At 42.6% G+C, this 15,574-nt stretch overlaps 1 long non-coding RNA gene across 1 annotated transcript; it reads right to left on the reverse strand.

Moving 5' to 3' along the window:
• Nucleotides 1-3,444: 3,444 nt before the first annotated feature.
• On the reverse strand, nt 3,445-15,453 carry LOC115203322 (uncharacterized). Its single transcript, XR_003880150.1, has 4 exons — nt 15,219-15,453; nt 14,577-14,670; nt 12,063-12,088; nt 3,445-3,729 (listed from the first exon to the last, which is right to left on the reverse strand). It is a non-coding gene; the product is annotated as an uncharacterized LOC115203322 (long non-coding RNA).
• Between the last annotated feature and the right edge of the window lie 121 nt (nt 15,454-15,574).

A 15,574-nucleotide genomic window follows, 5' to 3' on the forward strand; every position in this document is an offset into this window, starting at 1 on the left:
TGCTGCACTGAAAGTAAAGGGGCTGAATAATTTTGCACTCCCAATTTTTCCGTTTTTTATTTGTTAAAAAAGTTTGAAATATCCAATAAATTTCGTTCCACTTCATGATTTTGTCCCACTTATTGTTGATTCTTCACAAAAAATTACAGTTTTATATCTTTATGTTTGAAGCCTGAAATGTGGCAAAAGGTCGAAAAGTTCAAGGGGGCCGAATACTTTCGCAAGGCACTGTATATTAGGACAACACATTTTTGTACTGCATTCCATGGGCATGTACCAAGATGCTTCTGAACTCTATGTATGGCAGAATGGAGTCTGTCGTTCGGTTATTGTATGTTACAAGTAAATCACAGGATCCACACACTCCGGACAATAGGTCTGTACTCTGCTGTCTCACAAAAGTTTTATGGATTGAATTAATTTTTTCTTTCTCTTTTAAGCCACGAGGAATAGTTTTTTTTAAGGATAAATGTGATAAGGATATTAAGATGTATAGCTGTCACTGTTAATGTAGTGTGACACATTTCAATGGTAGGAAGATACTGTTCATACCTGTGTGTTTGTCCCATAATGAATTCAGTGATAATTCAAGTGCAGTTCTACAAGAAAAATAGATATGAAGTGACAATGACCTACAGTATGGAAACTATTTATCTGGCCACAAGAAAACAACATTTTTTTGTATTCACTGAAAATAAAGGGTTTCGAAGTAATATGGCCTGCAGAATTGTGTTTTTACCTTTTTTGTTGTCTTGTTGAATACAGGAGTGTGATCATGAATGGACAGGCTAACATTGTGTCTGATTCCAGAAGCCTTCTCCTAGACTAATCTACATTCTCAGGTTCAGGCCAGCTGGAAATCAAGTCACAGATGACCGAGAAGTTGTTGTTTAAAGATGAGGTGAAAGCCTGTGGCAGACTACTGACATGTATACTGTAGTAACTCTTTAATAATCACAAATCCTAGCATCACATCCTCCACATAGAAACATGCACTACTAGCGCAATAACAGAACATGATCCTGTGGTTTGAATAGACTTAGTGCTCTAGAGGTGACTTTTTCAGGCAGGGTCCCCTTTAAGCAGCTCCTCTGTCAGTGAAGGTAGATGGTATTTCTGAGTCAGCAGTGAGCCTTGTGCTATATTTAGCTGGTGTTGGTTAGAGCTGAGACGGGTACTAATTCTGGCCCGCTCTAAAATCTGAGGAGGGAGGTGATTTGTAATTTACACTGGCACAGCTGCTCCCTCCTGCAGGATAATACCCAGAATTCTTGGCAGGAAGGGTGAATCTCAATACTATAATCGCTGATCTCAAGGTGCTGGACAGGTGAAAGCAAAATGGCACCCATCCGATCCTTTAAATCAGTGATGTAGGACAATCTACTGGTTTACAATTGGAATTGTGCAGCCCCATAAAATAGCCTACAAGCTTTATATGGTCAAGTCTCGCCTTGTTGACACGTGAGAAACCTGGGCTGTATGTGGTTCAATGTGTTCCCTTCAATCAGTTTTGAAAGGAAACTTCTTTGTTAGAACATATTGGGAAGTAAATGTCAAGAAGAGTGTAGGTACTTTTTTTTGAAGAGTATAGTGCCACATGTCATCACAATAAAACTTCCTGAATCAGCTGTTGTCTTTTGTCTGAGGCAAGCTGACTCTTAGAATCCTCCCATCCTCCAACCCCAACTCTTTGGCATACATGCTGCCACAGAGGGAAAATGAGACTCCAATGACATAACGTTCCCAGGCCAGCTGCAGTCACCCTTTTGAATGCTGCACCCAGAGCTACACATAGACGTCACACATGGATGTTATCTGTGGGTGGGTGACCTCAGAGGTAGCAAGGTTCTGCTCTGCCCAAACCACATTGTAAATGTGTTGGGTAGCTGTTGTCAAGCAACCTCTCTGCACCCATGTGTTACAATACAGGCGCATAATGGAAGCCTTTGGAGGGAATACAATTTAGCTATTGATCCCATTGTGGAATTGTACTACTCTGAGAATGTAGACAATGTCTACTGCATTTCAAGCCCCTTTTCACCTGACCCAATGTGCTAAGATGTTTTATCAAAATACCTGAAAGTCCTGGTTAATGAAGAGGACTGGCAGCAGTCTGTAGGGTTCACATAGTTACTACCAGAGACCATTACACTGACACTCACCCACGACCGCGGTACAACCGACCGCATTACATGACCACATACTTCCCACCAGCCTGGGAATACTCTACTCACCACAGTGCTGTTGCCAGACCAGTGGTGTGGGATTGAGGGATATACTGTTATGATGGGCTTAGAGGCATAAAGGAAGCACATGTATTACATGACTGACAGAGAGAGAGTTAGTTTTATGCTATCCCAAGTTCCCAGTAATGGAGGGCGGTAGAATCATGGTCAGATACTTCAGTGCCCTCTAAGTATTTTTATGAGACTGAATACCTGAAATACGAAGCGAGGCATGGGCATGAAATTCCACTGTAGTAAAAGGGTTTATCACTTCCCCAGTAAGAATACCTAAATAGAAATTACACTGTTAAGTTAACTCTGTGTAAATGTAATTCCATGTACTTTGTTTTGGCCCAGCCTTGTCCCTGAGCTATCTTGGCTAGACTTTTTAAAGCATTATGATCAGTTGGCCAGGTACTGTGTTTGTGTATTTGTGTCTAGTATCTGTCTCCATTAGCCCCAAATGTCCTGGGATAGCATGGCTTCTGCTCTGAGTCTCTCTGATCTCTGTATGAGCGGTCTATGTGGTCTTTGATCTGTGTGGATGAGCGGCATGCTGTGCCTGGCAGCAGTTGGACAAAACCCAGGCTAACAAGAGAATGACAGCTGCCTGTCTAGTGCCTGCCATAAAATGAGATGGGCAGACACCCCAGGGAGAACATTAGTGATCACTGCAAACTATTCATCTAATGCTTTAGTCTGCTTCAAAGTACATACAGTGCCTTCAGAAAGTATTCATACCCCTTGACGTATTCCACATTTTGTTATGTTAGTCTTATTTTCTAAATGGATTTATTTTCTCACCCATCTATACACAATCCCCCATAATGGCAAAGGGAAAACATGTTTTTTTAAATTATTGAACATTTATTGAAAATGAAATTAAAGTATTCACATCACTCAGTCAATACTTTGTAGAAGCACCTTTGGCAGCGATTACAGCTGTGAGTCCTTCTGGGTAAGTCTCTAAGAGCTTTCCACACCTGGATTGTGCAACATTTGCACATTATTCTTTTAAAAATTCTAGGATTCCGCTAGGATTTTTCCTCTAGGATTTGTCCTGTGCTTAGCTCCATTCTGTTACTTTTTTATCCTGAAAAACTCCCCAGTCGTTAAAGATTACAAGCATGCCCATAACATGATGCAGCCGCCACTACGTTTGAAAATATAGAGAGTGGTACTCAGTAATGTGTTGTATTGGATTTGCACCAAACAACACTTTGTATTCAGGACAAAATGTTAATTGCTTTGCCACATTTTTGCAGTATTACTTTAGTGCCTTGTTGCAAAGAGACATCTTGTAATATTTTTGGGAGTAACTACAATGTTATTGATCCATCTTGAGCGGTTTCCTTCCTCTCCGGCAACTGAGTTAGGTAGGAGGTCTGTACCCCCCCCCCAGCGTGTTGATATCCTTCGCATCCATAGCCAGAAAGATTTTGCAGTGCATGGTGATCGAACAGGTTTCCAGTTATATTCATCAGCGGTATAGGGAGGGTGTACTCTGTGGATACAATAATATATATTATACAGTTGATTAACAAAACATGCACATGAAAAAGTATTCATATCTTGGTTTTGTGGTAAATGTGAATAAAAAACTGTTCACTTTTGACAACGGTTTTTATACACATACAGTTGATGTCGGAAGTTTACATACACTTAGGTTGGAGTCATTAAAACTCATTTTTTCAACCACTCCACAAATTCTTGTTAACAAACTATAGTTTTGGCAAGTCGGTTAGGACATCTACTTTGTGCATGACACAAGTAATTTTTCCAACCATTGTTTACAGACAGATTATTTCACTTATTCACTGTATGTGTACATGTGGATGTATTTCAAGGCCTACCTTCAAACTCAGTGTCTTTTTGCTTGACATCATGGGAAAATCAAAAGAAATCAGCCGAGACCTCAAAAAGAAAATTGTAGACCTCCGCAAGTCTGGTTCATCCTTGGGAGCAATTTCCAAATGCCTGAAGGTACCACGTTCATCTATACAAACAATAGTACGCAAGTATAAACACCATGGGACCAAGCCTGGCCTGCTGAGGAGTGACGGACTCCATCCTAGCTGGAGGGGTGCTCTCATCTTATCTACGAACATAGACAGGGCTCTAACTCCTCTAGCTCCACAACGAAATAGGGTGCAGGCCAGGCAACAGGCTGTTAGCCAGCCTGCCAGCTTAGTGGAGTCTGCCACTAGCACAGTTAGCGTAGTCAGCTCAGCTTTCCCCATTGAGACCGTGTCTGTGCCTCGATCTAGGATGGGCAAAATTAAAAATGGCGGTGTTCGCTTCAGTAATCTTACTAGTATAAAGACCTCCTCCATTCCTGCCATTATTGAAAGAGATTGTGATACTTCACATCTCAAAATTGGGTTACTTAATGTTAGATCCCTCACTTCCAAGGCAGTTATAGTCAATGAACTAATCACTGATCATAATCTTGATGTGATTGGCCTGACTGAAACATGGCTTAAGCCTGATGAATTTACTGTGTTAAATGAGGCCTCACCCCCTGGTTACACTAGTGACCATACCCCCCGTGCATCCGGCAAAGGCGGAGGTGTTGCTAACATTTACGATAGCAAATTTCAATTTACAAAAAAAAAAACAATGACGTTTTCGTCTTTTGAGCTTCTAGTCATGAAATCTATGCAGCCTACTCAATCACTTTTTATAGCTACTGTTTACAGGCCTCCTGGGCCATATGCAGTGTTCCTTACTGAGTTCCCTGAATTCCTATCGGATCTTGTAGTCATAGCAGATAATATTCTAATTTTTGGTGACTTTAGCATTCACATGGAAAAGTCCACAGACCCACTCCAAAAGGCTTTCGGAGCCATCATCGACTCAGTGGGTTTTGTCCAACATGTCTCTGGACCTACTCACTGCCACAGTCATACTCTGGACCTAGTTTTGTCCCATGGAATAAATGTTGTGGATCTTAATGTTTTTCCTCATAATCCTGGATTATCGGACCACCATTTTATTGCGTTTACAATTGCAACAAATAATCTGCTCAGACCCCAACCAAGGAAGATTAAAAGTCGTGCTATAAATTCTCAGACAACCCAAAGATTCCTTGATGCCCTTCCAGACTCCCTCTGCCTACCCAAGGACGTCGGAGGACAAGAATCAGTTAACCACCTAACCGAGGAACTCAATTTAACCTTGCGCAATACCCTAGATGCAGTTGCACCCCTAAAAATTTAAAACATCTGTCATAAGAAACTAGCTCCCTGGTATACAGAAAATACACGAGCTCTGAAGCAAGCTTCCAGAAAATTGGAACGGAAATGGCGCCACACTAAACTGGAAGTCTTCCGACTAGCTTGGAAAGACAGTACCGTGCAGTATCGAAGAGCCCTCACTGCTGCACGATCATCCTATTTTTCCAATTTAATTGAGGAAAATAAGAACAATCCGAAATTTCTTTTTGACACTGTCGCAAAGCTAACTAAAAAGCAGCATTCGCAAATGGAGGATGGCTTTCACTTCAGCAGTAATAAATTTATGAACTTCTTTGAGGAAAAGATCATGATCATTAGAAAGCAAATTACGGACTCCTCTTTAAATCTGGGTATTCCTCCAGGGCTCCATTGTCCTGAGTCTGCACAACTCTGCCAGGACCTAGGATCAAGGGAGATACTAAAGTGTTTTAGTACTATATCTCTCGACATAATGATGAAAATAATCATGGCCTCCAAACCCTCAAGCTGCATACTGGACCCTATTCCAACTAAACTACTGAAAGAGCTGCTTCCTGTGCTTGGCCCTCCTATGTTGAACATAATAAACGGCTCTCTATCCACCGGATGTGTACCAAGCTCACTAAAAGTGGCAGTAATAAAGCCTCTCTTGAAAAAGCCGAATCTTGACCCAGAAATTATAAAAAACTATCGGCCTATATCGAATCTTCCATTCCTCTCAAAATTTTTAGAAAAAGTTGTTGCGCAGCAACTCACTGCCTTCCTGAAGACAAACAATGTATACGAAACGCTTCAGTCTGGTTTTAGACCCCATCATAGCACTGAGACTGCACTTGTGAAGGTGGTAAATGACCTTTTAATGACGTCAGACCGAGGCTCTGCATCTGTCCTCATGCTCCTAGATCTTAGTGCCGCTTTTGATACCATCGATCACCACATTCTTTTGGAGAGATTGGAAACCCAAATTGGTCTACATGGACAAGTTCTGGCCTGGTTTAGATCTTATCTGTCGGAAAGATATCAGTTTGTCTCTGTGAATGGTTCGTCCTCTGACAAATCAATTGTACATTTCGGTGTTCCTCAAGGTTCCGTTCTAGGACCACTATTGTTTTCACTATATATTTTACCTCTTGGGGATGTAATTTGAAAACATAATGTTAAATTTCACTGCTATGCGGACGACACACAGCTGTACATTTCAATGAAACATGGTGAAGCCCCAAAATTGCCCTCGCTAGAAGCCTGTGTTTCAGACATAAGGAAGTGGATGGCTGCAAATGTTCTACTTTTAAACTCGGACAAAACAGAGATGCTTGTCCTAGGTCCCAAGAAACAAAGAGATCTTCTGTTGAATCTGACAATTAATCTGGATGGTTGTACAGTCGTCTCAAATAAAACTGTGAAGGACCTCGGCGTTACTCTGGACCCTGATCTCTCTTTTGAAGAACATATCAAGACTGCTTCAAGGACAGCTTTTTTCCATCTACGTAACATTGCAAAAATCAGAAACTTTCTGTCCAAAAATGACGCAGAAAAATTAATCCATGCTTTTGTTACTTCTAGGCTCGACTACTGCAATGCTCTACTTTCCGGCTACCCGGATAAAGCACTAAACAAACTTCAGTTAGTGCTAAATACGGCTGCTAGAATCCTGACTAGAACCAAAAAAATTGATCATATTACTCCAGTGCTAGCCTCCCTACACTGGCTTCCTGTTAAGGCAAGGGCTGATTTCAAGGTTTTACTGCTAACCTACAAAGCATTACATGGGCTTGCTCCTACCTATCTTTCCGATTTGGTCCTGCCGTACATACCTACACGTACGCTACGGTCACAAGACGCAGGCCTCCTAATTGTCCCTAGAATTTCTAAGCAAACGGCTGGAGGTAGGGCTTTCTCCTATAGAGCTCCATTTTTATGGAATGGTCTGCCTACCCATGTGAGAGACGCAGACTCAGTCTCAACCTTTAAGTCTTTACTGAAGACATATCTCTTCAGTAGGTCCTATGATTAAGTATAGTCTGGCCCAGGAGTGTGAAGGTGAACGGAAAGGCTGGAGCAACGAACCGCCCTTGCTGTCTCTGCCTTGTCGGTTCCCCTCTTCCCACTGGGATTCTCTGCCTCTAACCCTTTTACAGGGGCTGAGTCACTGACTTACTGGTGTTCTTCCATGCCGTCCATGGGAGGGGTGCGTCACTTGAGTAGGTTGAGCCACTGACGTGGTCTTCCTGTCTGGGTTGGCGCCCCCCCCTTGGGTTGTGCCGTGGCGGAGATCTTTGGGCTATACTCGGCCTTGTCTTCGGACGGTAAGTTGGTGGTTGTAGATATCCCTCTAGTGGTGTGGGGGCTGTGCTTTGGCAAAGTGGGTGGGGTTATATCCTGCCTGTTTGGCCCTGTCCGGGGGTATCATCGGATGGGGCCACAGTGTCTTCTGATCCCTCCTGTCTCAGCCTCCAGTATTTATGCTGCAGTAGTTTATGTGTCGGGGGGCTAGGGTCAGTCTGTTACATCTGGAGTATTCTCTTGTCTTATCCGGTGTCCTGTGTGAATGTAAATATGCTCTCTCTAATTCTCTCTTTCTCTCTTTCTTTCTTTCTCTCGGAGGACCTGAGCCCTAGGACCATGCCTCAGGACTACCTGGCATGATGACTCCTTGCTGTCCCCAGTCCACCTGGCCATGCTGCTGCTCCAGTTTCAACTGTTCTGCCTGCGGCTACGGAACCCTGACCTGTTCACCGGACGTGCTTGTTGCACCCTCGACAATTACTATGATTATTATTATTTGACCATGCTGGTCATTTACGAACATTTTAACATCTTGACCATGTTCTGTTATAATATCCACCCGGCACAGCCAGAAGAGGACTGGCCACCCCTCATAGCCTGGTTCCTCTCTAGGTTTCTTCCTAGGTTTTCTCAGGAGTTTTTCCTAGGGAGTTTTTTCCAGCCACCGTGCTTCTTTCACATGCATTGCTTGCTGTTTGGGGTTTTAGGCTGGGTTTCTGTACAGCACTTTGAGATTTCAGCTGATGTACGAAGGGCTATATAAATAAATTTGATTTGATTTTGATTTGACCACGTAGCCGTCATACCGCTCAGAAAGGAGACGCGTTCTGTCTCCTAGAGATGAACGTACTTTCGTGTGAAAAGTGCAAATTAATCCCAGAACAACAGCAAAGGACCTTATGAAGATACTGGAGGAAACAGGTACAAAAGTATCTATATCCACAGTAAAATGAGTCCTATATCGACATAACCTGAAAGGCCGCTCAGCAAGGAAGAAGCCACCGCTCCAAAACCGACGTTAAAAAAGCCAGACTACGATTTGCAACTGCACATGGGTACAAAGATTGTACTTTTTGGAGAAATGTCCTCTGGTCTGATGAAACAAAAATAGAACTGTTTTGGCCATAATGACCATCGTTATGTTTGAAGAAAAAGGGGGAGGCTTGCAAGCCAAAGAACACCATCCCAACCGTGAAGCATGGGGGTGGCAGCATCATGTTGTGGGGGTGCTTTGCTGCAGGAGGGACTGGTGCACTTCACAAAATAGATGGCATCACGAGGGAGGAAAATTAGGTGGATATATTGAAGGAACATCTCAAGACATCAGTCAGGAAGTTAAAGCTTGGTCGCAAATGGGTCTTCCAAATGGACAATGACCCCAAGCATACTGTCATGACGTTGGCCTGTGGGTAAGGTTTATGACCCCCCCCCCCCATAAATACCTTTCTCCCTTCCCCTCTCTTACTGACCCTACTGAAGGACTGCTGTCCTGTTAAATATAGAGAGTCTGGGAACATCAAACAAATGGGGAAAGGAACCATATTTTGGTAATAAAACCAGTTGGAAATATGCTTGATAACGTAATGAGTATGGATGTCAGTTCCGTTGTCATCTGAGACATTATGACTGATGACAGGATGACATAAACTGTACCTGGGAAAGTATCCACCCTCTAGTTATCAGAGTCACATGGAATTGTTATGCAATTGAAATGTTTGATATTGAAATTGTTTGTTAGGAGATTAAATGTAATTTTAGCTTCCAAATGAGAGATTTGGGTTTTCATAAGGAAAGAGCCCTGCTTGATCAGTGGCCCACCCCTGTGAAGAGGGGTTATAAACGATGAAACACATCCTTCCCCCCTCTCCACTATATAAGCCTTTGATGAAAAGATAACCACGTTGTTCCAGCACGTGAGGTCTGCAGCCTCTACGTTAGAAGGACACACATGTCAAGGACAGAACTAAGCCAACCTCGGCGTGAGCTATGGTATGAACTGGTATGATCTTTGAGCTTATTCACTACAGAAGTGATACTTCCTAGCCATTGAGTTAGCAGCGGCCGCTGTAGACGTGGGCTAGGAAAGGACGGACGACGGATCCAGTCTAACAGACGGACGAAGATACCACCACGTATCCAATTTACCACCAGAGACATTCTTCCGAGTACGTACAGGAAGATCTGTTGGCCAACCCGGCCAGCATCTACGACCAATCTACCGAAGCGCAGCTCAGAGTAAATATTTATTGCATTTTCCTTTTCCAAATGGGCGGTAATTTAGAATGCATAAGATAATGTATTTACGATAGCATAGCTGCTGTTTCTTCGTTCCTAAATCTTCCCGCTCTTTCATTCAAGCCCAACCCCCTTTCCTTTGTGTAACCAGCCATGATACAGGTTCCGTCCACCAGGACGTTTTCTGTATGACATCATTTGTATTCTGTGTATATGTAATTCTGTGTGATTAGTTTAGGTATTTAGTAAATAAATAATTAAACCCAATTTTGTGTTGCTGATTCAACTTGTTAGCCAGGGTTCGTGAAGATAGCCAAGAATTTACAACTTTCATTATGAGACTGAAAATAAGATAAGGGTTAATATTGACTGCTATCGATGTAAAATATTACTATAACGGCTCTATAAACGTTCTTCCGTGGTGCCCCGACTTTCAAGTTAATTACATTTACATGATTAGCTTAATCAGGTAATATTAATTACAGAGAAATCATTTTATAAGTTAGCATGTCATATCACTTAATCCGGCATAGCCAAAGACACGACAATACTTTCAAAGCTGTGGCAAAATGGCTTAAGGACAACAAAGTAAAGGTATTGGAGTGGCCATCACAAAGCCCTGACCTCAATCCTATAGAGAATTTGTGGGCAGATCTGGAAAAAGCGTATGCGAGCAGGGAGGCCTACAAACCTGACTCTCACCAGTTCTGTCAGGAGGAATGGGACAATTCACCCAACTTATTGTGGGAATGTTACGTCCTGACCAGTAAAGGGGTCATTTGTAATTGTAGTATGATCAGGGCGTGGCAGGGGGTGTTTGTTTTGTGTGTTTTAGAGTTGTTGGTTCTAGGGGTTCTAGTTCTATGTTTCTTTTTCTATGTGTGGCCAAGTATGGCTTCCAATCAGAGGCAGGTGTCTTTCGTTGTCTCTGATTGGAAGCCATACTTAGGCAGCCTGTTTTTCCTGTGTCTTTGTGGGTGGTTATTTTCTGTATAGCCTGTGTGCCTTATGGAGCTGTATTGTCGGTTTGTTATTTTTGTTTAAGTGTTCACTTTATTTAAATAATAAAAGAAGATGAGCACTTTACCCGCTGCGTTTTGGGTCCCCCTTCATCGACGCTTGTGACAGGGAAGCTTGTGGAAGGCTACCAGAAACGTTTGACCCAAGTTAAACAATTTAAAGGCAATGCTACCAAATACTAATTGAGTGTATGCAAACTTCTGACCCACTGGGAATGTGATGAAAGAAATAAAAGATGAAATCAATCATTCTCTCTTCTATTATTCTGACATTTCACATTCTTAAAATAAAGTGGTGATCCTAACTGACCTAGGTCAGGGACTTTTTACTGGAATTAAATGTCAGGAATTGTGAAAAACTGAGTTTAAATGTATTTGGCTAAGGTGTATGTAAACTTCCGACAGCAACTGTATTTGTAGATGTCCACATAATCTAAGTCAGAACCGTCCAGAGTAGTGATACTAGTCGGGCGGGAGGGTGCGGGCAGCAATCGGTTGAAGAGCATGCACTTAGTTTTACTTGCGTTTAAAAGCAGTTGGAGGCCATGGAATGAGTATTGTATGGCGTTGAAGCTCGTTTGGAGGTTTGTTAGCACAGTGTCCAAAGAAGGGCCAGATGTATACAGAAAGGTGTCGTCTGTGTAGAGGTGGATCAGAGAATCACCAGCAGCAAGAGCGACATCATTGATATATACAGAGAAAAGAGTCGGCTCGAGAATTGAACCCTGTGGCACCCCCATAGAGACTGACAGAGGTACGAACAACAGGCCCTCCGATTTGACACACTGAACTCTTTCTGAGAAGTAGTTGGCGAGGCAGTCATTTGAGAAGCTAAGGCTGTTGAGTCTGCCGATAAGAATACGGTGATTGACAGAGTCGAAAGCCTTGGCCAGGTTGATGAAGACAGCTGCACAGTACTGTCTTTTATCGATGGCGGTCATGATATCGTTTAGGACGTTGAGCGTGGCTGAGGTGCACCCATGACCAGCTCTGAAACCAGATTGCATAGTGGAGAAGGTACGGTGGGCCTACATGTGATCTGCATAACATTCATGCGACAAACCAATACCAATTGTACATACCTTTATGTGCCTCCTTGTCAGTATGCCTGCAGACACAGATGCACACAAATAAGTTGTCAGTTCAGGCATCGGCGCCCAATGCAGCTATAGCCTTCAACATATTCTTACCTCTTTGTTGACTGACATCCACTGAATTGTGTCCATTTTCTGTTTTAGAAATAATTTTCAAATTGAGAAAGTGCCAAACAGAGCCATTTGCACAAATATGAAAAGATAGATAGTATCACCATAAAACAATATCATTTTAGATCATACAAGGGAGAAATCTTAAAATGAGGAGATCTTACAAATGTTTAGTTAAGTGCCTGCACCTGCTGTTTTCTCAAATTCAAATCCAAATGTTTCATTTGGGCAGTTAGGCACCTGCAAGAACCCCCAAGAACTAAGGAGGTTCCTTGATGAACCCCACCTCCTATGGGGTTGTTGGAAGTAACTTTTGGGGGCATTTTTCAGTGCCAATATCCCTAAGGTTCTTCAAAGAACTTTGAGGATCTTAGAAGAACCCTTGTTGAAGCCCTATGTACAGTATGTAACAGGTGCAACTCGTGCAAACAAGATGCTCCTAAAAATACCCCTCAAGAAAACATGGGTGGAACAGAGAGGACAAGAAGAAGAGGTTGTTTGAGTAGATGTCGGTGAGCCAACCTATAAGGATATGGTGATATAAAGACGTCATTGTTTGTGTTGTTGTTCTGTTCTTCTCCTTTATGGGGTATAGGGCTACAAGAGCAGTAGCTTTCACACACATATCACCTATAGTTTAAACCAATGTTCTGTACGTATGAGTACTGTAAAGTAAAATGTACTATAAATGTAAGTACTAGACATAATTTTTTCATTATCTTCCCCATAAAGATATATCCTAGAAATGATTTAGGTAAAAGTGAACTTGAGGGTACAGTGAGGAAAAAAAGTATTTGATCCCCTGCTGATTTTGTACGTTTGCCCACTGACAAAGAAATTATCAGTCTATAATTTTAATGGTAGGTTTATTTGAACAGTGAGAGACAGAATAACAACAAAAAAATCCAGAAAAACGCATGTCAGAAATGTTATAAATTGATTTGCATTTTAATGAGGGAAATAAGTATTTGACCCCCTCTCAATCAAAGATTTCTGGCTCCCAGGTGTCTTTTATACATGTAACGAGCTGAGATTAGGAGCACACTCTTAAAGGGAGTCCTCCTAATCTCAGTTTGTTACCTGTATAAAAGACACCTGTCCACAGAAGCAATCAATCAATCAGATTCCAAACTCTCCACCATGGCCAAGACCAAAGAGCTCTCCAAGGATGTCAGAGACAAGATTGTAGACCTACACAAGGCTGGAATGTGCTACAAGACCATCGCCAAGCAGCTTGGTGAGAAGGTGACAACAGTTGGTGCGATTATTCGCAAATGGAAGAAACACAAAAGAACTGTCCATCTCCCTCGGCCTGGGGCTCCATGCAAGATCTCACCTCGTGGAGTTGCAATGATCATGAGAACGGTGAGGAATCAGCCCAGAACTACACGGGAGGATCTTGTCAATGATCTCAAAGCAGCTGGGACCATAGTCACCAAGAAAACAATTGGTAACACACCACGCCGTGAAGGACTGAAATCCTGAGGCGCCCGCAAGGTCCCCCTGCTCAAGAAAGCACATATACATGCCCGTCTGAAGTTTGCCAATGAACATCTGAATGATTCAGAGGACAACTGGGTGAAAGTGTTGTGGTCAGATGAGACAAATGTAGCTCTTTTGCATCAACTCAACTCGCCATGTTTGGAGGAGGAGGAATGCTGCCTATGACCCCAAGAACACCATCCCCACTGTCAAACATGGAGGTGGAAACATTATGCTTTGGGGGTGTTTTTCTGCTAAGGGGACAGGACAACTTCACCGCATCAAAGGGACGATGGACGGGGCCATGTACCGTCAAATCTTGGGTGAGAACCTCCTTCCCCCAGCCAGGGCATTGAAAATGGGTCGTGGATGGGTATTCCAGCATGACAATGACCCAAAACACACGGCCAAGGCAACAAAGGAGTGGCTCAAGAAGAAGGACATTAAGGTCCTGGAGTGGCCTAGCCAGTCTCCAGACCATAATCCCATAGAAAATCTGTGGAGGGAGCTGAAGGTTCGAGTTGCCAAACGTCAGCCTCGAAACCTTAATGACTTGGAGAAGATCTGCAAAGAGGAGTGGGACAAAATCCTTCCTGAGATGTGTGCAAACCTGGTGGCCAACTACAAGAAACGTCTGACCTCTGTGATTGCCAACAAGGGTTTTGCCACCAAGTACTAAGTCATGTTTTGCAGAGGGGTCAAATACTTATTTCCCTCATTAAAATGCAAATCATTTTATAACATTTATGACATGCGTTTTAATGGATTTTTTTGTTATTCTTTCTGTCTCTCACTGTTCAAATAAACCTACAATTAAAATTATAGACTGATCATTTCTTTGTCAGTGGGCAAACGTACAAAATCAGCAGGGGATCAAATACTTTTTTCCCTCACTGCATATGTCCATACCATGCAGCCAATCACAGTGTGTTTGGACAGGTCTCTGGTTCCTCCTCCACTGTCCATGTGTGACAGCTGTGACTGAATCCCCTGGACCTGTGAACTGTCACAGAGGAAGAGGGGGATTGCTGAAATGCCAAAGCACTCGTTTCTTACCCTGTGGCCATTTTGAATGAAATCCAATGCACTTATAAGCTTGGTGATATGCCACTGTTGAATATAACACTATCTGATGCCCCTCTTCAGATTGTGAACACTATCTTGAGGGACTTGTTGATGTGCTCCTCTCCTTTCTACTGTGTGGTATCACTGACGGAATAAGAATATTATTAATATGACACCCCTCCCAGGGACAATCCCTTTTAAACAGACTAAATTTGTCTGTTTTAATAACTGCTTATTTTGTCTTTGGAGATCAGAGTTACATGACCCCATCTCTCAGGTGTTATGATTCATAGTGGAGACACAATTAATAATCAAGAGGGGTCAATGGCTAAACTAAGTGTGTGCGACACAATTATTTTAAACATGAATTTGGTTGGAGGAATGGTAACTTAAACAACGAATACTATGCCATTATTTATTCCTATAAATATAACTCTATCAAGCCTTCTTTGAACTGCTGTGTTGAGCAAATATAAGTTATCCTACCAGAATGAAATTAGCAATTCCAGTCAAAGATCATGTTTTTGTTGTCCACCTTCACTTCCTTGTGCAGAAACTGACCCCCACTCCCCAAACTAACTTCCTTGGCTGTAGCCTACGTCTCAGAACAGTGTTTGAAAAAGGAACAGACGTCTTTGAGGGGGTGCCACTTTCTCGCCCATAACCCATATATAGTCTTATCAACAGTACAATGTATTGGATCAGCGAATCGCTGAGGAGAGCCATAAAAAAGGCAGGACCCGCGGAAGAGAGCAGCTGCCGTCGTTTTCCCAAAAAGTATTTGGTATCCATGGGGATCCAGTAACTCCTCTGCTATAGTACATATTTGACAAGCTACAGTC

Source organism: Salmo trutta, chromosome 12 (genome assembly GCF_901001165.1).
Source record: "Salmo trutta chromosome 12, fSalTru1.1, whole genome shotgun sequence".
NCBI classification, from domain to species: Eukaryota; Metazoa; Chordata; class Actinopteri; order Salmoniformes; family Salmonidae; genus Salmo; species Salmo trutta.